We start from the raw sequence: 25,812 nt of genomic DNA on the forward strand, positions 1-25,812 counted from the left end.
TGTAACTACCTGAAAACTTAAAGTGAGACCATGTGTTACAATTAGCCTTGTGTTTCTAGAGTGCAGCCCTCAAAGCCTTCCAGGTCTGAATTGACCCACTATCCTATTCACTGTCCACAGATGACGGTTAAAAAGAATGATCAACCAAATACAGAAAGAAGATTACCTTGACCGCATATCAAATAAACAATATGACTAGGTCATCCATCTCACAACAGAGAAGTTTGACTATAACCATTTTCATATATCCGTTATATGACAAATATGGATTCCAGTCCTTCTGCTTTCCTTCACTCCTAGTACAACATTACCTTTGCACCAGGTCAGTTCCTGGAGGACATCCAAAACAATCCAAAGAAACTATGGACATTGCCTGATACCAGTCTTCTGTGGTTTTCTTATACACCAGGCCCTGAAGCATGTGAGTCTTCGATTTCTATATCCATCAATGTCCAAACCTTCTCACATGCAGGTTGTCAATGTCTATGTCTATAACCAGCCTGGTCAAATTCTCTTGCCACCTCCCATTGTCTGCCTCCCTCAAAGAAATTTACCATGCCTTTACCCATGGTTCCATTGTATGACAAATTGAAGGGTCATCTATCCTTTACCTCACTATCATCAATGTAACTCTTTTCATTTTTTTGTTTCAGTTCAGTCCCCTCCCCTTCCTTGCCTTCCAAACCTCAGTAAAGGGCCCAATAAAAGAGTCAATACTTGTCCAGAAGACTCACTTATATCCTTAAAAACTTCTCTGAGCTCTTACTCTACTCCCTTGCTTTAACTGAAATCTGTTCCCTGAAGACATCACTTTCTCTAAGCCCCTCTTAAGTTCATGTTTATTGGCAGGTAAATTAGGGAGTTCTTGTCAGATGGCTTCTATTTTCTTAGTAAAATAGGAAATGAGATCATCTTCTAAAAGTGATCCAGGAGGTGAGAGGTCAGAGATTTGAGGAAAATGTTATCCTTTATTTCCAATTAATCAGCAAGTTCCATTTACTTTTATTTCAAAATTTATCTCTAATCCAAACATTTCTAGCTATCTCCACCACTACCACAATGGTCTGAGCCAGCATTATGTCTTTACTGGATCTACCAAATCAGTCTTCTGATTTGTCTTCTTGTATCCTTTTGGCCTACTCCACGTAAGCATCAAGGATGATCTTTTCAACACATAAATAATAGCACGATCCAGCTTACCTCACTTTAATGGCATCCCATCTTTCTTTAGATAAAGACAGAAATCCAAAGGAAGGGACAAGATGGCCAACAAACTGTAGCCAGGAAACACCTCTCCCACCTAGGAAAATCAAAATATAGACTAAGCCATCACCCTCTGAACAGCTCTTTTGAGAGAAAACACTGAAAGTCAATAGAGAGATGACGTAGACATTGAGGTTGAAAAGAGAGGAAGCTGGGACACCTGCATGGAGTCATCAAGCACCAGGACCAGCTTCTGGTCCTGAACAGGTGCTCAGGAAAGGGTGAGTGAAGGAACTCTGGGGCACCACACTCCCACCACAGGACTCTGGGATCCTAGCTACAAGAGACCCAATGCCCCCACCTAGACATTTGAATTGGCAAGGGGAACTCCCCAGAGATTAGGCAGAGGCAGAGCTCAAACCTGCACAGAGCCCAGAAGGTTTCACAGCCTATGGGGCAGCTGCAGCAAAAGGTGACCACAGGCACCCATCCCCCAGGCTTTTCCATTTTGCTCTGGGTGACGGCAGCCACCGCTAACTGGCAGGCCAGAGAGAGGAGAACTCTTTTCCAAAGTATTGCAGTGCATCTGATCCATGTGCCCCCTTGACTCTGACCCCTCCCAACGCCATCTGCCAGACTGCTCCTGAAAGTGGGTACACACAGTACAGCCTCCTGAGTGCCTCATCTGAGTGTTTTGCTGGCAGACTGTGAGTAGTTCAGTCCCCCAGCACAGCCAGTGAAGGAGCCAGAGTAAAAAGTCATGAGCCCAGTTCCAAATTTCCAGGGTTCGAGCACACTGTCCAGGGGTATTGAGTTGAGATCTGTAGCCAGAGCTTGAGCAGGGGAGAAGCCCCCACTACCAGGACAAAGAGAAAGTGGGGCATGGGTTCATGTGCTGATGTGGGAAGTAGGTGTCTTTCCCTCTGCAAGACCAGTCTGGGAAAGGTGTTGCCCGTTGGCCAGCTCAGCTTCTGCCTGAGGGATCCCCATGGTGCAGAATAGCTGGAACAGCCCAGCAATCTGGGCACAGAAGGCTTGGAACAAAACTAGCTGGCTTGGCTAGCTCCTGGGGCAGAAATTGGAGGAAGACCCAGTTGGGAAAGTGTCAGCTTGGCAGACTCAACAGTCACCTGCTGGGCTAAAAATCCTGGTCCATGAGGTATACCAACTGCATACTTGTAGCACCACAGCCCTGCCCTAGAATCCTCTGCCTTTGATCCACTGCATCACCAGACATACCCCACAATTCACTCCAATTTTGCTAAGCTCAAAGGACCAGCAGGTCCACTGGGAACTGCAGGTCTCCTAGTGACTTAACAAGTACTTCTCAACCTACAAAAAGACTTAGCCACACAATAATACTGGTAAACTTCAATATCCCACTGACAGCATTAGACGGATCCCTGAGGCAGAAAACTAACAAAGAAATTTGGGACTTAAATTTGACACTTGACCAATTGGATGTCTACAGAATGCTCCCCTTATGAATCACAGAATATACATTCTCATCGGCAAATGAAACATACTCTAAGATCAATCACATGGTTGGCCATAAAGCAAGTCTCAATAAATTAAAAAAAATCAAAATCATACCAACCATACTCCTGGATCACAGTGGAATAAAAATGGAAATCAATATCAGGAATATCTACAAAAACCACACAATTACATGGAAACTAAACAACTTGCTCCTGAATGACTTTTAGGTAAACAATGAAATTAAGGCAGAAATCAAAAAATTAATTGAAATAAATGAAAACAGAAACACAATATGCCAAAATCTCTGGGATGCAGCAAAAGCAGGGTTAAGAACAAAGTTTATGGTGCTAAATGCCTACCTCAAGAGGTTAGAAAGGTCTCAAATTGAACCTAGAGGAAGTAGAAGAACAATAAACTCACCCCAAAACTAGCAGAAGAAAATAAATACCTAAAATTGGACCAGAAATGAATGAAATTGAGACTCCAAAATCCATACAAACAATATATGAAGGCAAATTTGTTTCTTTGAAATGATAAACAAGATCAATGGATCACTAGCTAGATTAACAAACTACAAAAGAGAGAAAATCTAAAGAAGCACAATCAGAAATGACAAAGGTGAAATTACAACTGATCCCAAACAAATACAAAAGAGCCTCAGAGCCCAGGTGTGGTGTCTCATGCCTGTAATCCCAGAACTTTGGGAGGCTGAGGCAGACGGATCACCTAAAGCCAGGAGATTGAGACCAGGCTGGCCAACATGGTGAAACCCTGTCTCTACTAAAAATACAAAAATTAGTCGGGCGTGGTGGTGCACACCTGTAATCCCAGCTACTCAGAAGACTGAGACAGAAGGACTGCTTGAACCCAGGAGGTGGAGGTTGCAGTGAGCTGAGATTGTACCAGGGCACTCCAGCCTGGGTGACACAGTGAGACTCTGTCTCAAAAATAAAAAGAAAACAAAATTAAAAACAACAACAACAAAAAAAGATCTTTAGAGACTACAGTGAACACCTCTATTCACAGAAACTAGAAAATCTAGAAGAAATGGATAAATTCCTAGAAAAACACAAAACTTGCCAAGATTGAATCAGGAAGAAATTGAAACCCTGAATAGACGAATAACAAGTTCCAAAATTGAATCAGTAATAACAAAATCTACCAACCAAAAAATACTTTGGATCAAATGGATTCACAGACAAATTCTACTAGATATACAAAGAAGAACTGATCAGAAGGACTGTTATCAATTCTACAGAAAATAATCCAAAACACTGAGGAGGAGGAACTCCTCCCTAACTCATTCTAGGAAGCCAGCATCATTCTAATACCAAAATTTGGCAAATAAACAATGAAAAAAGAAAGCTATAGGCCAATATTCCTCATATACACAGACACAAAAATCCTCAACAAAAGACTAGTAAACCAAATCCAGCAGCACATCAAAAATTAATTCACCATGATCAAGTAGGTTTCATTCCTGGGATGGAAAGCTGGTTCAACATACATAAATCAATAAATGTGACTGACCATATAAACACAATTAAAAATTAAAACTATACAATCATCTCAATAGACATAGAAAAAGCCTTTGATAAAAATCCAAAATCCCTTCATGAAAAAAAACTCTCAGCAAATTTGGACTAGAAGGACAATATCTCAAAATAATAAGAGCTATCTACGACAAACCCACAGCCAATATCATGCTGAACTGATAAAAGCTGGAAGTATTCTCCTTAAGAACTACAGCAAGACAAGAATACCAACTCTCACCACTCCTATTCAACAGAATAGTGGAAGTCCTAGCCAGAGCAATCAGGCAAGAGAAAGAAATGAAAGGCATCCAAATAGGAAAATAAGAAATCAAATTCTCTCTCTTCACTGACAGTATGATTCTATATCTACAAAACCCTAAATATGTTACCAAAAGTCTCTTCGAACTGATAAACATCAGTAACATTTCAGGAAACAAAATCAGTGTACAAAAGCAGTGGTATTTCTATACACCAATAGCATTAATGCTGACAGCCAAATAAAGAATGCAATCCCATTTACAATAACCACGCAAAAAATAAAATACCTAGAAATACAACTAACAAAGGAGGTGAAAGATCTCTACAAGGCACAAAACACTGCTGAAAGAAACCATAGATGACACAAGCAAATGGAAAAACATTCTCTTATCATAGACTGGAAGATCAATATCATTAAAAGAGCTATACTGGCCAAAGCAATCTACACATTTAACATTATTCCTATCAAATTACTGATGCCATTTTTTCACATAATTAGAAAAAACTATTCTAAAATTCATGTAGAACCAAAAAGACCCTGAATAGCCAAAACTATTCAAAGCAAGAACAAAGCCAGATGTATCATATTATCTGACTTCAAACTATACTACAAGGCTATAATAACCAAAACAGCATGGTACTGGTACAATGAAAGACACATAGACCAAAGGAACAGAATAGAGAACCCAGAAATAAATAAAGCTGCACACCTACAATCAACTGATCTTTGTGAAAGTCGAAAAAAATAAGCAATGAGGAAAGGACCCTCTATTCAATAAATGATGCGGGGTAACTGGCTATCCATAGGCAGAAGAATGAAACTGAACTCCTACCTATCACCATATACAAAAATTAACTCAAGATGGATTAAATACTTCAAGGTAAGACCTAAATCTATAAAACTCCTATACAAAAACTTAGGAAATATTTTTCTGGACATCAGCCTTGGCAAAGAATTTCTGACTAAGTCCTCAAAAGCAATTGCAACAAAAACAAAAATTCACGCTTGGGGCCTACTTAAACTAAAGAGCTTCTGCGCAGTATAAGAAACTATCAACAGAGTAAACAGACAACTTTCAGAATGGGAGAAAATATTCACAAACTATACATTGGACAGAAGTCTAATGTGCAGAATCTAGAAGAAACTTAATTCAACAAGCAAAAAACCCCCAAATATCCCCATTAAAAAGTAGGAAACAGATACGAACAGACACTTCTCAAAAGAAGGCATACAAGAGGCCAGCAGACATACAAAAAAATGCTCAGCATCACTAATCATTAGAGAAATGCAAATCAAAACCACAATGAGGCCAGGCGCAGTGGCTCACACTTGTAATCAGCACTTTGGGAGGCCAAGGCAGGTGGATCTCTTGAGGCCAGGAGTTCAAGATCAGCCCTGCCAGCATGGCAAAACCCTGTCTCTACCTAAAATACAAAAATTACCCGAGCATGGTGGCACACGCCTGTAATCCCAGCTACTACTCGGGAGGCTGAGGCATGAGAATCACTTGAATCTGGGAGGTGGACATTGCAGTGAGCCAAGATTGCACCACTGCATTCCAGCCTGGGTGATAGAGTGAGACCCTGTCTCAAATAATAATAATAATAACAATATTAAAAAACACAGTGAGATACCATCTCACACCAGTCAGAATGGCTATTATTAAAAAGTCAAAAAATAACAAATGCTGGAGAGGCTGAGGAGTAAAGGAAACACATACAACTGTTGGTGGGAATGTAAATTAGTTCAGCCACTGTGGAAAGCAGTTTGGAGATTTCTCAAAGAACTAAAAATAGAACTACCTTTTGACCCTGCAGTACTATCATTGAGTATATACTCAAAGGTAAATAAATCATTCTACCAAAAAGACACATGCATGCATATGTTAGTCATAGCACTACTGACAATAGCAAAGGCATGGTATCAAGCTAGGTACCCATCAATGGTGGATTGGATAAAGAAATGTGATACATATACAACATGGAATACTATGCAGCCTGGAAAAGAAGAAAATCATGTCCCTTGCAGCAACACAGATGCAGCTGGAGGCTGTTGTCCTAAGTAAATTAACGCAGAAACAGAAAACCAAACATTGCATGTTCTCACTTATAAGTCGGAGCTAAACATTGAGTACACATAGACATAAAGATGGCAACAATAGACACTGGAGATTACTAGAGATGGGAGGCAGGGAGAGGGACAAGGGTTGAAACACTACCTATTGGGTATTATGCTCACTATCTGGGAGACAGGATTAATCATACTGCAAACCTCAGCATCATGCAGTATGCCCATGTGACAAGGCTGCACATGTACCCACTGAACCTAAAATAAAAGTTGAAATAAAATAATCTAAAAGGACAGAAATTTGGCCAGGCACAGTGGCTCACACCTGTAATCCCAGCACTTTGGGAGGCCAAGGCGGGAGGATTATGAGGTCAAGAAATTGAGAGCATCCTGGTCAACCAACATGGTGAAACCTCGTCTCTACTAAAAAACAAAAATTAGCTGGGCATAGTGGCGCATGCCTGTAGTCCCAGCTACTCGGGAGGCTGAGGCAGGAGAATGGCGTGAACTCGCCAGGAGGCGGAGCTTTCAGTGAGCCATGATCATGTCACTGCACTCCAGGCTGGGTGACAGAGTGAGACTCCCTTTCAAAAAAAAAAAAAAAAAGACAGAAATTCTTCTAATGACCCTCTATGATTAGTCTTTACCCACTTCTTAAACTCATCTGGCAACATGTCTTTCATAACTCTCTAACACAATGGGAACAATAGCCTTCTTTCAACTCTGAAACTACCATTGTTCTTTAACCTCAGGGACTTGCATAGCTATACTTCATCCTTTCTTCAGCTAGTTAACTCCTAGTCTCTCTTAAGATCTCAATTTAATGATAATATCCCAGGAAAGCACTATTACACTGTTTAATAGTACTATGCACTTTTTCCTTATAGCACTAACATAAGTTATAATTTTCTATAATTATAGTTATATTATTATATTTAGACTTGGTTATATAACTAGTGATGTTATTGTGTTTAGCAATAATTTTCATTAAATAATTTTTAGATTACTGTATAACATCCTTGCCCCACTTACCTTGTAAGCTCACTAACAGTGGAGGCCATGCCTTTTTGCTCATCATTCTATCCCAAAGTTCTAGCCTAGCACTTAATGCATACATGATAGGTGCTCAATAAGTGTTAAATAAATGAAAGTTTAAGCTGACAGTCTTAATCACTAAGAGAGACAATACAGAGAGCAGACTCTGTGGCTCTTCTCACAACAGATATGTCCCACTCATCACTACTGTCTCACCGATATATAAACAAGTCTCCTCACCCATAAAGTAGGGGTGGGGGCCTTCCACTTTCAGGTTTACCATCCATGCATCCCAAATTCATTTTAACTGGTCCCTGTGCACATGGCCTTAGAACTCCACTCGTAACCCAATGTCTTTGCAACTCACTCCAACTGCCAGAGACAAGAAGCCAAAATACACAATAGCGAATGATCTGGACTTTGCCATTATTATAGCTAGCCTTGGCACTTCAGCTGGTGGGGATAGTATTTGTAGAAGAAAACCATATGAACAACCACTGATGTGAAGCCCTGTGTAAAGTCCAGTGTTTTTGATTAAGGCACTGGCCCATGACCAAAAATGGGTGTTGGGTGCCTACAGAATAATGAAAGTGAAGTAGTTTGAAGTAGAAATGATAATTACTACAGGATTTTTTCCCCCCTTTTTGTGGCAGCAAGCCAAAAGTCAGAAATAGGAAACCAAATACCAAAGTCTAGTATGAAGGACGACAGCAGAACTAAAAAATGGGAATGGAGCCAGAGTCAGAAGCCAGATGGACTATGGAGTGAGTGCAGATCTGGAACCAGGGAATCATGTACATAATCATCGTAGTGAACATATCAGAGCAGGCAAATTCCTGGAACCGTGGCCATGTTCGGTTAATTTAAGGCACAGAGCTGGAAGAGAACCTCCTACCAAAGAGAACTGATAGCTTCCAGGGGAAGCCTGAGTAGTTGTGTGGGGCCGGACGGAAAATCTTCCCTAACCTTCCCTAACCAGTTACCCTTTAACTTGAGCCCCCTCACATATTCAGCATGTGACTCACAGACAATGACAGTGAGCTTCAGGCAATTCACCATTCACCCCTCCTCACATCTAGAGTGCTACATTCTCCAGCCTTATTGCCCATCTTGCTTCTTTCTCCCACTGCATTCTTGTGTTGACACAACTCACGACTTCTGATTTGTCCTCTGGCTTTTTTCCCTTAACATTCAATCCTTACATCTGACAAATGATTGAGTTTCATTTTTTTTTTTTTTTTTTATTGTCCCGTGGGCAATTCTTTGTACTTATCCTTTCCTTCCTTTTACTTCTAGCTGCTCTAGATAATAAACTAACTTACCTAATTAGACACCTCTATCTCTGGGGTCCCTTCTCTAACTTAAACTTGAATGGCTGGTGTACCTACCCAACCTCTCCTAATCTTTCCTACTCTCAGAATTACAAGTGCAGGACTTAAGGAATATATACTTTAAAATGCATTCCGTTATCTTTAAAAAAATGGCCAGTATCTTGTTTTCTGTGTGCAAGTTTTATCTCACTTAATAAACCTTATGTTTCTCGAGGAATGCACTGACTCTGTATTACTTCTCTAGTCTTTATACTACTGAATACCAAATCAATATACTGAACTTGCAAATAATTGTAGGTGAGGTACTATGTGTATGGCAATATTTAATTTTATTTAAAGTCTTTCTGAGAATTTGAATGCTACCAGATCCCATTCAATACATTTATAATGTAATTTATTAAAATACAATAGTCTTCATAAGTAAGATATTTTACAAAATGTTTTTTGAAGAGTACATATTAGATCATAGAAATTTACAATGGGAAAGACCCTCAAATTATTTAACATAAAACTCTGTTATATTACAGAGTATCTCCTTAAAATTAGTGTTGATTTCCAAGCCTATGGGGACAATCATAACAAACATGATTTACTGAGAGAGCCAAGGACGGTTTCCCTGAGAAAATGACATTCAAGATAAACTCTGAAGAACAGGTATAAGACACCTCTGTGAAAAGGGGAGCACATGGCCGGGCGTGGTGGCTCACGCCTGTAATTCCAGCACTTTGGGAGGCCAGGGCGGGCGGATCACGAGGTCAGGAGATGGAGACCATCCTGGCTAACACGGTGAAACCCCGTCTCTACTAAAAATGCAAAAAATCCAGCCAGGCGTGGAAGCAGACACTTGTAGTCCCAGCTACTCGGGAGGCTGAGGCAGGAGAATGGCACAAATCCAAGAGGCGGAGCTTGCAGTGAGCTGAGATCACGCCACTGCACTCCAGCCTCGGCGACAGAGCGAAACTCCGTCTCAAAAAAAAAAAAAAAAAAAAAAAAAAAAGGGGGGGGGGGGACACAAAGTATAAGGTAAATTCTTGAGAGGAGGGACAAGTAGAAGTGTCTGCTGAGTTTGAGCAACTGAAAAGTTTGTGTTGCTGAAACAGAATAAGGGAGAGCATGGCACAAGAGGAGCAAGTGGCGGCGAGTTCTGAAGCCCTTGGTAAGGATTATGGACTTTATCCTAAGAACAGTGAGAAGCCATTGACGGGTTTGGAGAGGCATAATATGAAAAGGTTTGTGTGTGTTTTTTAAAGTCACTTTGGACATTTGTTTCTGTTCACAATGAGAAACTGGAACTGAATTTATCCTTCCACCTAAAACAACTAGAAAACTAGACAAAATTTATAAAGCAATGGCTTTCAAGACATTGGTTATCAGGCAATGAAGGACAGTGAACCTGTCATACGGGAACAAATGAGGTAAGTTATACCATAGCCCCAACTTACTGCCTGGAAAAAGTTTCCTGGATGCAGTGTAAGGAGGGGAAATCCTGAGTTGAAACCCCGAGCTGACAGTCTGAGGAAGTTGAAGAGGCTAGAGTTGGCAGGGCAGATTCTGGAAAGGGGGAACTATACATATAAGAACTCTAGAGATCTTAAGAGAGTGTCCTTGGATGTTCAGTTGAGTATTGATCAGAACATGCATGTGAAGAAACTACCCAGAACTGGGGAAAGAATCACACAGAAGGATTAGCGGAAAGAGTATTTGTAGCTCGCATATGGACTGGGATAGTGCCTGTTCCCAATAGCTAGATTGGAAAACCTCATAATTTAGAAGACATCAGACTTTTTTTTTTAGGATTCTAAGAGGAATCTTCCCTCAGTGGTAGGTAAGATTTAATCCTAGAAGTCGGGCACGGTGGCTCACGCCTGTAATCCCAGCACTTTGGGAGGCCAAGGCAGATGGCTCACCTGAGGTCAGGAGTTCAAGACCAGCCTGGTCAACATGGTGAAACTCCGTCTCAACTAAAAATACAAAATTAGCTGGGTGTGGTGGCATGCACCTGTAGTCCCAGCTACTCAGGAGGCTGAGACAGGAGAATTGCTAGAACCCAGGAGGTGCGTCCCTGCACTTCAGCCTGGGCAAGACAGAACAAGACTGTCTCAACAAAAAAAAAAAAAAAAAAAAAAAAGATTTAATCCTAGACTAAATGCTTTTTGGTCTTTTCTAGCACAGCTTAAAAACAAAATTTCTTAGAACCAGTGATAAAGAACCAGTGATTAAATCGACCAAAGGAAAAAGATACATGATATAAAGAGGGCCAAAGGTCAAGATGAGAGATTTCTTATCAGAAGCAATGCAAACTAGAAGACAGTAAAATAATATCCTGAAAGTACTGAAAGAAAAAAAAACACCTTATCAATCTAGAATTTTGTACCCAAATGGAAATATCTTTCAAAAACAAAGATGAAAGAAGGATATTTTCAGACATTAAAAGAAGCAGAAATAATTCATCACAAGCAGACCAGCACTATAAGAAATGATAGAGGAAAATTTGGTATTTTTTTCTTTTGCTTTTCCTTCAGGCAAAATGAAAATAATACCAAATGAAAACCTAAATAAAAGAATGGAAAACATCGGAAATGGTAACAACATGGACAAATATAAATACATTTTTTATTATTTAAATGTCTTTAAAAGATAACTGACTCTTGAAAGAAACAATAAATATAATGATAATGTACTATGGCAGGGGTACCCAACACTAAGACTGTGGACCAGTACTGGAGGTGAGTGGTGGGCGATTGAGCATTACTGCCTGAACTCAGACTCCTGTCAGATCAGCGGCAGCATCAGATTCTCATAGGAGCACAAATGCTATTGTGAACTGCACATGCAAGGGATCCAGGTTGTGCACTCCTTATGAGAATCTAATGCTTGACGATCTGAGATGGAACAGTTTCATCTCGAAACCATCCACCCCACAATGGTCTGTGGAAAAATTGTCTTCCACAAAACTGGTCCCTGGTGCCCAAAAGGTTGGGGACCACTGTACTATGTGGTTTATAAAATATATAGAAGTAAAATGTAAGGCAAAATAGTACAAAGGTCAGGAGGGGAAAATAGAATTATACTATTTTAAGGTTCTTGCAGTATCTGTTAAGTAATATAATGCCACGTGAAGGTACAACATAACAAATATGTATAATATAAACCCTAAATCAACAACTAAAACTTTATGTCCTATTACTGTGAATTATAAAGAATTATAGCTAATAAGACTTTATATATCATTATTGTGAATTAAAAAGAATTATAACCAGTAAGCCAACAAGGGTGATAAAATGGAATATACATTACATAGTTTTTTTAAAAGAAGGCAAAAAAGGAAAGGGGAAAGAAGAAAAGATGGAACAAACAATACAAATAGAACCAAAACTATCAATAATTAAATTAGTCTAAACTCTCTCATTTAAAAACCAGAGATTATTAAGATTGGATAAAAATGCAAGATTCAACCATGCTTAGCATAGAGCTTAAAAATTAAGGGAAGAGAAAAATATACCATCCTAATACTAATCAAAAGAAAGCAGACAAAATAGATTTCAGAGCAATTACCAGAGATGAGGGACATAAAATGGACAAATTATTTGAAAGATACAAACTACCAAAGCTCATTCAAGAACAAATAGATAAATAACTCTACATCTATTAAAGAAATTGAATTTGTCTACAAACCTTCCCACAAAGAAAACACTGGGCCCATATGGCTTCGTTTGTAAATTCTATCAAACATTTAAGCAGAAAATAACACCAATTCTACAAAAACTCTTCCAGAAAATTGATGAGAAGGGAATATTTTCTAATTCATTCTGTGAGGGCAGCATTACTTGATACCAAAACCAGACAATGACATTATAAGACAACTACAGACCAATATGTGTCATAAACATACATGTAAAAATTCTTAGCAAAATTTTAGCAGAGCTAATACAATAATGTACAAAAAGGATAATACATCATGACCAAGGGGGGTTTATCTCAAAAATACAAGGTTGGTTTGATATCCAAAAAGTAATCAATGTAACTCATTGTAATAACAAGAAAGAAAAATCCTATGATTATCTCAACAAATACAGAACAGTATTTGAAAATACAAAATACATGCCTGACAAAAACTGTCAGAAAACAGAGAACAGAAGAGAACTTCCTTATATTGATAAACAGTATATGTGAAAAATCTACAATTAACATCACACTTATGATCAGGAACAAGGAAAGGATATCCATCTTACCACTTCTAATCAGCATTGTACTGGTGGTTCTAGCCAGAATAGTCATGCAAGAAAAATAAAATCTCCATTTGGAAAATAAGAAGTATAATTCCCTTCATTCATAGATGGCATGATTTCTGTGAAGAAAATCCTATGGAGTGCATAAATAAGTTACTAGAACCAATGCAGGAGTTTAGCAATGTTCCAAGATACCAGATCAATATATAAAATTAATTATATTTCTATATATAGTAGAGCATCATTTCATGTATTTATTTTCCAGCCATATAGCTTACTTAGCGAATTGTCTATTCAAATATTTTGCCCACTTTTAAAAAGGTAATCATGTATCTATCATGTGACCCAGCAATCATATGAAAGCATGCCTGGTCACAGTCTAATCTCGGGATGAATATATGACCATACATGACAAAGAGACTTTGCAGATATAATTAAGACAAGACTCTTGAGATGGGAAGATTATCCTGCATTATGCAGGCAGACCCAATGTCATCACAAGGGGCTTTAAAAGATGGAAGAGGAAGGCAGAAGAGTCAGAGACAAAGTTATGATAGAAGCAGAGATTGGAGTGATGTATTGTAAGATGGAGGCAGATGCCACCAGCCAAGGAATGCTGGCAACATCTAGAATCTGAAAAAGGAAAAAGAATCAGCCCTGGACTCTAAATAAGGAGTGCAATCCTGTCAACACCTTGATTTAGCCCAGTGGAATCCATTTCAGACTTCTGACCTCCAGAAGTGTAAGATTATAAATTTGTGTTGTTTTAAGACACTATCATGCAATTTATTGCAACAGCAACAGGAAATAAACACTGTTGACTTCCGAGAAGATTATTTGGTGGAGCTTCTATTTTTACTTGGATAATTTTATATTCAGTACCAGAATGTAAAAAAAAAAAAAAGCCTATTATTATTTATTATCAAATTTATATAAATTTCATAAAAGGCCAGGTGTGGTGGCTTACACCTGTAATCTCAGCATTTTGGGAGGCCAAGGCAGGTAGATCACTTGAGGCCAGGAGTTTGAGACCAGTCTGGCCAACGTGGTGAAAACCCATCTCTACTAAAATTACAAAAATTAACTGGGTGTGGTAGTGCATGCCTGTAATCCCAGCTACTCAGGAGGCTGAGGCACGAGAATCGCTTCAGCCTTGGAGGGGGAGGTTGCAGTGAGCTGAGACCATGCCACTGCACTCCAGCTTGGGCAACATAGCAAGACTCTGTCTCGAACACATACATACATACATACATACATACATACATACATTTGATATAGCATTTAAGGAATCATAAAAGAGATAACTTATTTAATGAGCTTTGTCTTATAAAAATATTTGTCAAAGATACTCTAAGTGGAGGCAAAAAAGACAGTAACTGAAAACCTTTGAGCTGAAATATTTAAATATTTAATAAGATAAAACCAGAATTGGGAATATACCCCATTTGGTATAATGTGCTCTGAGTTTACCAGATGACCTATATTAACCTGTTGAGAGAGTATGTTCCAAAATAAAAATACTGAGGTAACTGAGAAGAGTCAATTGAGAGCATCAGCAATTTTAAATTCATTGGCTGTAAAATGAAATGTGGAAGTTTAAAGATACTTTTATTAAAAATTACAATCATATAAAAATATATTCTTCAGAAGTAAAATATACTTGTAACATGAGACAGATACAGTTAAGACAATGATTAAAATACATGAATATGTACAGTATTATGGTTGTAACTTTTTAATGTACTGATAATCAGTATTAAGCAGTTTGTTTTCAATTTTTTCTAGTGTACCCAGATTTATTTTTGAAAATATTTTATTTTATGTATTTATTTTTGAGACAGAGTCTTGTTCTATCATCCAGGCTGGAGTGCAGTGGTGCGATCTAGGCTCACTGCAACCTCCACCTCCCAGGTTCAAGTGATCTTCCTGCCTCAGCCTCCCTAGCAGTTGGGAATACAGGTGTGTACCATGACACCTGGCTAATTTTTGTATTTTTGGTAGAGATGGGGTTCCACCATGTTAGCCAGGCCAGTCTCATCTCCTGGCCTCAAGTGATCCACCCGCATCAGCCTCCCAAAGTGCTGGGATTACAGGCATGACCTGCCGTGCCCACCCTTGAAAATATTTTTTAAACAGAACTATCTTATAGTTCTGTATATTTGATTGTGTAATGCTTCATTTTATTCTTAAAGGTTATCTCTATTTGGACCCCCTGGGGGTCTTGGAATATATCTCTTGTGGATTACGAGGGGACTACTATACATAATAAAACACATTGTTTCTATTATTACTCTGAGTAAAATGTTACTTATTAAATTAAGAATAAGAAAAATAAAAGTTTTATTTTCCCTCCTTTCCTTATACAGACATGAGTTTTTGACCTGTACTATTTTTCTTCTTTCTGAAGAATTTCTCTCAATATTTTTTGCAAGGTAGGTCCTGTTGGCAACGATGTCCCTCAATTTTTGTCAGTCTAAAAGTCTTTGTTTCTCCTTTACCTTTGGAGGATAACTCTGCAAAGTAAATAACTATTGGCTGGTGTTTTTTTTCTCTCAACACTTTGAATGTTTCACTCCAGCCTCTTACTTTCATGGTTTCTGAGGAGATGTCAGATGTAATTCTTATCTTTGCTCCTTTATAGATAAAGTGTTTTTCCCTCTGGCTTTTTATCAGAATATTTTTCTTTTTTTTTTGTATCTTTTTGTTTCCATATATATCTGCTTATATAAGAATATTTTTATTTTTTATTTTCTGAAATTCGAATATTTGCATATGTGTAGATTTTTTTTTTTTTTTTTTTTTTGGCATTTATCCTACTTGCTGTTCTCTGAGCTTTTTGGATCTGTGGTTTGGTGTCTGACATTAATTTGGGGGAAGTTCTGTCATTATTGCCTCAAATATTTCTTCTGTTCCATCAAGGATTTCTTCTCCTTCTGATATCCCTACTGTGTGCATCTACACCTTTTGTAGTTGTCCCACAGTTCTTAAATATTCTGTTCTGCCTTCTCTTCCCCCCGCACCCCACCATCCATCCAGTCTTTTTTCTCCATGCTTTTTTTTTTTTTTTTTTTTTTTTTTTTTGGAGACGGAGTCTCCATTCTGTTGCCCAGGCTGGAGTGCAATGGTACAAACTCAGCTCACTGCAACCTTCACTACCCAGGTTCAAGCATTTCTCCTGCCTCAGCCTCACTCCTGAGTAGCTGGGATTACAGGAGTGTGCCATCATGCCTGGCTAATTTTTGTATTTTTAGTAGAGGCGGGGTTTCACCATCTTGGCCAGGCTCTCTCGAACTCCTGACCTCAGGTGATCTGCTGGCCTCGGCCTCCCAAAGTTCTGGGATTACAGGTGTGAGCCACCACACCTGGCTTCTTCATGCTTTTTTGTTTGGGAAGTTTCTATTGTCATATCCTTAAGCTCAGAGATTCTTTCCTCAACCAAGTGCAAGTGTACTAATACGCCCATCAAAAAGCATTCTTCATTTACGTTACAGAGTTTTTGATATCTAGCATTTAATATTTTTTTAGAATTTCCGTATCTCTGCTTACATTACTCCATTTGTTCCTACATGTTGTCTACTTTTTTCCGAAAGCCCTTATCATATAAAAATAGCTCCGTTTTTAATTCCTGATTTAATTATCACAACATTCTTACCATATTTGATTCTGGTTATGATGCTTCAGTCTCTTCAAACTGAAAATCATTTTTTTTTTGCCTTTACAAATATGTCTTGTAATTTTTTTTGTTAAAAAGTGACTATGATGTGTTGAGTAAAAGGAACTACAGTAAATAAGCCTTAAGTAATGTGGTGGTAGTGTCAGGGAGTGGAAGCATTCTGAGTCCTATGATTAGGTCTCAGTCTTTTGGTAAGCCTACACCCCTGCATGGTAAACTTCAGCAGTGTTTTCTCAGTTGTTTCTCCCTCTTAACGGTGGACAGAATTGCTAAAGGGGACTAGAGTGCTATATTTCCCTTCCCCACGTGGAAGGCTAGAGCTAACTGGAGCTGGGTATTTTCCTTCCCCCAAGTCAGTTAGGCTTTGATAAAACCCCACTGAGTTAGGCTGTAGTAAAACAGTTTCTCCTTGCTCAACCAAAAAAAGAAAAAAAGTTTCTTCTGCAGCCAGGGCTTGTTAAGAACAGAATGCTCTGCTGTATATCAAAATGGTTGCTTTCCCATCCCCCAGCCAGAAGCATGAGGGGATTTTTCTCTGATAGTCACTGTGAGTTCACCTTTGTGAGTATACAATACTAGTCCTACTGGAGGTATAATTCACAAAGGTATGAGAGCTCCTCTATGACTGGGTTCCCCTGGAGTTTTTGACTCTCAGGCTTGTCCACAGTGAGCCTTCAGCATTTCATCAATTACCGTTCAGGTTTCCCTACCCCAGCACTGGTTTCCAGAGGTTTCTGCTCTGGTTATGATTCTCTGTATCTTCCCATCCGTCTCTCCAATTTTGAGGGCAGCAGTTTTCCCTGTGTCCTCATTTCTGAGGAATTTAAGAAGAGTTGCTGATTTTTGTCTGTTCAGCTTTGTACTTGTTATTAGGATGCAGTGGCAAGTTCTAAGCCCCTTATATGAGACTAGAGACTCTGCGTGCTTTTAAAATTCATTGCTGTGTAAAAATACCAGTTTGCTTATGCTTTATTTTCTGGGTTCAGTTACATGATATAAAACATGTGCACATTTGAGGATTTGAGAAGATCTCTAGGTGAATTCCTATATTTCAAGGCACTATTATACTACTTACTCCTTGCACAAAAGATATTCAGTTATGTAGTTTATAAGCTATACCCAGTGCCCTAAATAGTACTGTAGGTGCTGTATAAATACCATAGATATTTAATAAACATTTGTGGAATAATCTATAAATGAATGAATGAAAGATTTCCCTGGAACTTCTTGGATTCTTTCACCAGATCACTCCCTAGTTTTCTAATAAACTTGATTTGTCCTGAGAAAGATAGAGAAAAGGAATTGTTCTAACTTTTAATATTGTTATTAGTTGTTAACATATTAACTTGGTCTGAATCTGAACCTTGAAAATGTTTCTCTTGATTTTCAGATTGAAAGTACAAAATTCAGAAACTCGCAAAACTCTGTGTAGGAGTGTTCTATGCAATAACCACTCTAAGTCTTCCAAACAGTGACAAAAATTGCTAAACTGACAAACATAAAATGAAACACAAAACTAAAATGTGAGTAGCTTATTTGTTTAGTAACAAGAGTTAAGTGCATTATTTTGTTGTATATTACTTTTTGCATACTTTTATTCTCAGGCTGTCTTTCTCTGTTACCCAGGACTCTAGGTTTCCCCATTCCCTTGTTCCTTTCTTTACCCAACCCAGGAGTACATGAAGAAAAACAATACTGAATTTTAAACTAAATAAATTGTAAGAGGTGAGATATATATTTGGGCAAATTTAACATGAGAGACATATTATCCAAATAACATTTAGTTGACTTTAAATGGATATATATATAAAAAATTTTTTTTTTTTTTTTGAGACAGGGTCTCACTCTGTCGCCCAGGCTGGAATGCAGTGGTGCGATCTCTGCTCACTGCAAGCTCCACCTCCCAGGTTCATGCCATTCTCCTGCCTCAGCCTCCCAAGTAGCTGGGACTACAGGTGCCCACCACCACGCCCGGCTAATTTTTTGTATTTTTTAGTAGAGATGGGGTTTCACCGAGTTAGCCAGGATGGTCTCGATCTCCTAACCTCGTGATCCGCCCACCTTGGCCTCCCAAAGTTCTGCGATTACAGGCGTGAGCCACTGTGCCTGGCCTAAATGGATTTATTTAGGTAGCAGCTCTGTTCTACTAATGTGCCCAGTAGTTAATTACTATTTGTGCTAGACTGCCATCCCCAGCCTTCAGCTTAACTATTTTTTACTGGGCTCTGGTTCCAGAGCAGTGGACTAAGAAAATTATTAATGCTAGAGAAGGGTAGTAAGAGGATGAAGAGGATTTCGACATCATGTCATATAAGGAGTGATTAAAAAGAGAATTATGTTTCCCTAAGGAAAAGAAGACTAGGGTAGATTCTATATCAACATTTATCTCAAAACCCTTAGCATGGTCCACAAGCCCTGAATCATCTGTCTTCCACTTACTTCTCCAGCCTCATCTTGCAAACATTCTCACTTTCTGTGTTTCAGCTCTTCTGGCAGAGTTTGATACCTCCTTTTTTAAGCCTTTTGCATATACATTCCTTTGGCTAGGAAGATTCTTCTCCGCTTTTTGGCCTATTTCCTACTATAGATCTCTGTTCACATATTACTTCCTCAGGGAAGCCCCAAAACAAATCAAAAGTTTCTAGCTCAGGTTTCCCTTGCAGCAGTTATTTCATTTGTGTGTCTCTCACGCTAGACCATAAGCTTCAAGATATAAAGGACCGTGGTTGTTTTGCTAACCATTTTCTCACCTAACACAGTGCCTTGTATGTAGCAGGTAGGCAACAAATACTAAGTGAATGAACATCCATGCTTATTCTGGCTAAATTGCTGTTTTCAACTCAAATGCCAAAAATTTCTTAAAAGCCCACACAGAAACAGTAACAACAACAAAAAAGATAGGTGACATGAGTGAATAAGGACTGGGCATAATAGGAATTTATGGAAACTGTAGAGAATTGAAGACAGCATGCCTTGTATAAATGCATTCAAAAGTCAAATGATTTTGAAATGCTGTGATGACAAAGTATAACATGTTCATATATCACATTTGGCTATAGGCTGCCAGTTTGCAACACCTGTCTTAAGTAAATTGCTATATTAATTATATATACTATTGTAGAGGGCATTTCATTCTATGAGAAAATGCTCACATATACTTTAAAAAAAAAAAAAAAAAAAAAAAAAAAAAAAAAAAAAAAAGCATGCTCCAGGATACCTTATTGGTGGATTGAAAAACAAAAATAAAACATTTTTAAAAGCATGCTAAATACAACAGTGGCATTCTCATTTAAAAATATACAGAGAAAACACTGTGTAAAGGTTTGTACTAATATGCCAACAGTGGATATCTCTAGCTGATAGAATTATATGTTCTGGTGTGTGTGCTTTTTTGTATTTTCTTAGTATCCTACAACAAACATGTATTGCTGTTGCACTCAGAAATAAATTGTTTTTACAAGGTCGAGAAGTAACTCAGGTGTCAATGTGGCAGATAAAGTAGAGTATAATAGGATCAGTGGCAGGGAGATTGACTATTGCAATAATATGGGTGAAAACTCATGAAAGCCAAATTAAGGCAGTTGCTGGGAGGATAGTGGTTATCAGTGTCACCTGGTCCTCTCTGCCTAAACATATGCTTCAATTTCTACTTGATTATAATTGCTTATGTTGGGCAAACTTTCAGGTGGAAAGCAGAGCACAAGCCACTGGCTCCCTGTTTTGTTTATTTTTTAGCATTTGTTGGCATTTAGTGAAACTCTTTCCCTGTGGCTTCAAGCCACCAGGACACAGGTCCTCCCCACCACCGCCTTAATCTTTTCTCAAGTTCTTCTGCTACATAATTTGGCCTTCAGGATGACAGGCTGCTTTAGGAGCTTTTCCTTCTCCAGCACTTTGTAGTAGCTCTAGAAGAACAGAGAAAAGGATTTACAATATATTGTGGCAGGTGCCAACTCCTTGATGGGAATGAGGAAAGATGCCTGCCAACCTACTTTCTAAAACCAAGGTACAGTATGTTTCTGCCCGGACACTAAGGGGACACTGGTTGCCCCCATCAGTGAATCAAGACCAGCAGATTCTGAGGACTCCAGCACACTAGAGAAGAGCTGTGAGCTGTTAGGATGTGACCCTAGTCTCAGAGAGCTCCCTTTTTTTGAATTCCCAGGTCTTCCTGGCAGTATCTATGCCTTACCTCTTGGAATTTCAATCTTGAGTAGAAACCCAGGAAATATTTCTCAATTCATGGGATATCTTCCCCTTCTGCAGTATCATTGAGACTGCCTGTTTTCCTGTAATGATTTCATTCTTAGGCAGGTTCACTCTACATGATGACCAAAGGCCAGATGTAGCTTGTTTTTTTTTTTTTTTTTAATTATTATTTCAAAAGCAGGTGCCTTTTTCTCGATAGTGCTAGCCCAAATGGTGAAACTATCTCTGATTAACTTCAGTTTTGTTAATCTGCCCATTCCTGAACTAATCACTATGGCTGAATGATAGGATACTTTGGCTAGCCTGATTTTTATACACATCCTGTGGTATAAAAATCAGAATTAGGTAATGAACGATTGCATCTGCAGAAGGAGGGACAGGTCTACATTCGGACATGCTCTCAAATCTCAGTGGCCTAACACAAAAGAATGCATATGAACTGCAGCACAAGTGTCTCTAATTGGCAAGCAAGTATCCTCCAAGTGAAGAGTCAGGAAACTCTAGCACAAGTGTCTCTAATTGGGAAGCAAGTATCCTCCAAGTGAAGATTCAGGAATCCAGGAGTCCTACCTTGTGGCTTTGCCATCTTTAACACATAGCTTCCAGTGCAAATTTGCTCATCTGCCTCAAGTTGGTAGGGAGTGGTAATATACTGGATTGCTCATGTGATGTTTCCATGGGCCAGAGCTGGAATAGGAGCACATCACTTCTACTCACATTCCACTGGTTAGAACCGAATTAGCACACCTAACCCATATACCTAATTGGAAGAGAAGCATGGAAATATAGCTGTGTGGCCAGAAAAATTTAGTATCTGCAGGAATCTACTATTCTGATCACTAAACATGTATTTTACCTGTCTTTCCACACACAGAACATACCCTGTCTCAAAGGAGACAATCTGAAGTTTTAACCAGTTACTGAAACAGGCTCAAAGTCTAGGATTTTCAGAAAATGCGCAGCTGTCTTCATTAGGTACAGATGTGACCTAAGAACTAAAAAAACAAATTATCTTTATTGTCACCCCATCCCTACAAATCCAATATACAGTGGTAACTCAGAGACAGGTAACTATAATACATTTTCTCATTTAGAAAAGAAAAACGATACTGAGCAATACTATTCATGTATAATAATGAGGAAATACTGCATAAACATTTTGTGGCCCATCTCCTGGAGACTGAAAACAGTTCTGATGAGACCCCAATTCTAGTCTTCAGGAAAAAACTCCCTGTCCATTCCTTTGTACAGCTCCTGATATGAGCTTCTGAAATGTTCTTTTTTTTCATCATTCTCCACGGCCACATCACATGTGAGTACTGGAGAGCTGTTAAGGTTTAATGCTCTATTCTTCTACTTATGCAAGCTTGGGGTTGGACAGTTACCCTCTGTTTTAACACCCAAACAATGATATCTGAACCAGATTTAGTATGATTAGTAATAAAGTTCCTCCAAAAATGTAGTCTTCTGATTGATTTGCTTCTAGTAACTACACCCAAAGTTCTTTCTTACATAATTATCAAGCCTAATTTACTGCTTTGCTTCCTTGCTCCTATGCCAGTTCCTTTAGACCTTTATCATAGCTATCCTGAAGCCATCTACAATAATGACTTTGAATGGAAAGACCAAACCCTTTTCCTGATCTTTGTTGCAGGACTTAATCTCACTGGTAACTATACTCAAGACCTCTTCTAGCTTTTTTTTTTTTTTTTTAATATTGTTAGAAGTCTTAAAAAGTCACCTTTTCCAACCCTCCCTGAGAAATATTGGTGTACACTCTCACTTCTGCCAAGTATGTCCCGAGTTTCTCTTTAGTAAAAACTTACTAAAAGTAAAATATAAAATTCAACACGTAGTATTACTTTTGCTCTTTTCAATCATTTCCTCTGGAGCTAATCTAAATAGGTGATCTGATTTTGAATTATTTCAGGTGACAGTTTTACTAATTACTTTGCCACTGCAAACATGGGCCTCCTTTTTCCAGCCTCCAAATCACATTCTCTACCACCTGCTACATCATAACTAAGCTGATGTAACATATTTTAGGTTATTGTCTTAGCAGTACTCCACTTCTGGTACCAATTTCTGGACTAGCTATGGTCATTCTAGCTCCTATACATATAAATTCTCAAATCTCAATTTTGTCTCTTACAAGAAGTCCAAAAAGGAGTGTATCTAATTGGGGTGGCTCTCTTCCAAGTAGTGTTTCAGCCACTCCTTCTTCTCTTTTCTGTCTTTGCCATCTCCAACATATAGTTTTCAAGGTCACCATGCTGAAAGGCATCAGGTTGATGAAGAAAGAGTAAGGGAGAATAGGACTTCATTAACCCTAAAAATGAGCACATCATTTCCATTCATATTTCATTGGCTAGAAGTTAATCACGGCCAGGCACAGTGGCTCTGGCCTGTAATCCCAGCACTTTGGGAAGCTGAGGCGGGGGAATCACCTGAAGTCGGGAATTCGAGATCAGCCTGACCAACATGGAGAAACCGTGTCTCCACTAAAAATACAAAATTAGCTGCGTGTGATGGTGCATGCCTGTAATCCCAGCTACTTGGGAGGCTGAGGCAGGAGAATCGCTTGAACCCGGGAGGCGGAGGTTGCGGTGAGCTGAAATTGTGCCATTGCATTCCAGCCCGGGCAACAAGAGCTAAACTCATTCTCAAAAAAAAAAAAAAAAAAAAAAAAAAAAAAAAAAAAAAAAGGTAGTTCATCACATGACTACAATCAACTACAGGGAAAGCTATGAAATTTAGTTTAGCTGTGTGCCCGGGAAGAAATAAGTTTCATGGGCTAGTCAGTTCCTGCCAGAGGTTCTAGCGGGGAAAAAAAAAGTTAGATAAAAATAAAAGAAAGTGACTTTACGGGCCTTGTCCATTTTAGTAGTTTTGAACTTTATCCTACTAGTGAAATAGGATCATCATTTCACTATTATGCTAATGAGCAAAAAACTCATTTTCTTCCAAACAATGAGATTACTTTAAAGAGAGTATTTTTGGTAGCACGATAGACACGGGAACTAGACTGCAGAGTGCTGACAAGTCAATTTCAGAAAACAAAAAAGACACTGAATGTAGAAGACTTTTTTTTTTTGAGGTGGAGTCTCCCTCTGTCGCCCAGGCTAGAGTGCAGTGGCACGATCTCAGCTCACTGCAACCTCCGCCTCCCCGGTTCAAGCGATTCTCCTGCTTCAGCCTCCTGAGTATAGAATACTTTTTAAGGAAAGAAAGTTTGCTTGTGAAGGAAACAACTGAAAGCTACAGAAGAATTAGTTAAGGAACCAGAATTTGTAGAAGGTTGACAACAGAAAAGATAATTACTGGATGAGAAAGAGGGGTATTGGAACTAGAATATGTATGAAGAGTTAATCTCACATATTAACAGTGAGTTTCTCATTCCTAGATACTGGAGAAAAGGAAATCTCAGGAAATTTCTAGCACTTGGAAAACTGTGAAGTTCTAAGTTAAAAGTCATATAATGAAATGGGCTGGGATTTAAAGACTGCAAAAAGTATTCAAGTGGAAAGGGAGAAAAAGATGCTGAAGAATATACAAAGCAGGAAGGAGGGATGCAGCTGAAATTATAAAATCTAAATCAGTAGTGGTGAGATACACAATGCAGTGCTTTGTTCTACACTGGACTCAGCAACGACCGTAGGAGAGGAATAGGCAGATGGTTACCACTCTGCATATATATTTACTATAGCAGTTATTACACTGTAAAGCCCCTGGAAACAGAGACTTTGATTCCACAAATTATGCACACAGTAGGCACATGATGAATTTTTGTTTGAATGAATTGATTTAGTCATTGCCAATTCTGCCATGGTACTCTGTAGAGTACTGGCAACTGCCCACATTTCATATGGTATGCCAATGCTAAAAAGAAAAAAATGCTAAAAAAAAAAAAAAAAAAAAAAAAAAAAAAAATCCAGGCATATTCAGCTAAACTTAGCAGTCTTAAAACGGCAACTATGTCAGCTGAGACATACTTTTAATCTTGTGCCAGTACATCTGTCTTTGATGTTTGCTTCATTTTCCTTATGCCACTATACTCCCACTAGACCAGAAAGGGATAATTCTGAGTTCAATGGGCTCCACTATCATTTCAAAAGTCCTGAAAGTTCTTTAGACACCTAAAAATGAACCCACAACCCCCATCACAATATTCCTTCCGAGAGAAGTATACTGACAATAATCATTATTTATGCCTGCTTCCAAGTTGAATCTAAGAGGGCCAGAAGAGCTAAATCAGGGTCATTCAGAGAATCGTCTACAAAGTCTGGCACAGACCACGCATCCTTCCCGTGTCTTCCTCCCCTCGTAAACTTGAGGTGTAATGATCTTAGACATCTCCTAATCGACTGCCTTCATATTACACACGTGTAAACTCGTAGAGGATGTCTATGAACCAAGCTTAAACTTAGGTAACGAAGGCTCTTTTCCCAACACGACGCCATCTCTCATGATCCAAAGCTTTATCTCTCGATTTGGCGGTCGAAAAAAACGACCAGGAATAAAACTACGTACAGCAGTCCAGAACGAGGCCCCACCTCCCGGATCTGGCGGACTGGCCTCCCGTCAACAAAGTGTCTGGACCGCGCTTCCGCACCTCACACTGCCCGGGGCCGGCTCCTCTCCAGCCTCCCCGTACTCCCCACACATCGTAGCACAGCGCGCCCGCGGGGCCCCAGACCCGGCCCTCGAAATCTCACTTTCGCCTTTCGGCCGCCCGCGCCCCACGGCTCAGGCGACGGCTGATGGCGTCACTGCACTTCCGTCTGCGGCTGCG

The 25,812-nt window shown here is 39.1% G+C and overlaps 1 protein-coding gene and 1 non-coding gene across 2 annotated transcripts in view; both read right to left on the reverse strand.

Moving 5' to 3' along the window:
• Positions 1-25,762, reverse strand: part of LOC114678160 (uncharacterized) — a 150,420-nt gene extending 124,658 nt beyond the window's left edge. Inside the window, exons 1-2 of the transcript XR_013417907.1 lie at positions 25,633-25,762; positions 1,201-1,300 (exon numbers count right to left, since the gene is read on the reverse strand). The gene's annotated coding sequence lies outside the window, so the exon portion shown is untranslated. The remainder of the gene's footprint in view (positions 1-1,200; positions 1,301-25,632) is intronic.
• LOC114678571 (small nucleolar RNA SNORA3/SNORA45 family) lies at positions 20,823-20,951 on the reverse strand. The gene has a single exon (XR_003730006.1). It is a non-coding gene; the product is annotated as a small nucleolar RNA SNORA3/SNORA45 family (small nucleolar RNA).
• Positions 25,763-25,812: the final 50 nt, after the last annotated feature.

The sequence above is a fragment of the Macaca mulatta genome, chromosome 5, assembly GCF_049350105.2.
Source record: "Macaca mulatta isolate MMU2019108-1 chromosome 5, T2T-MMU8v2.0, whole genome shotgun sequence".
NCBI lineage: Eukaryota > Metazoa > Chordata > Mammalia > Primates > Cercopithecidae > Macaca > Macaca mulatta.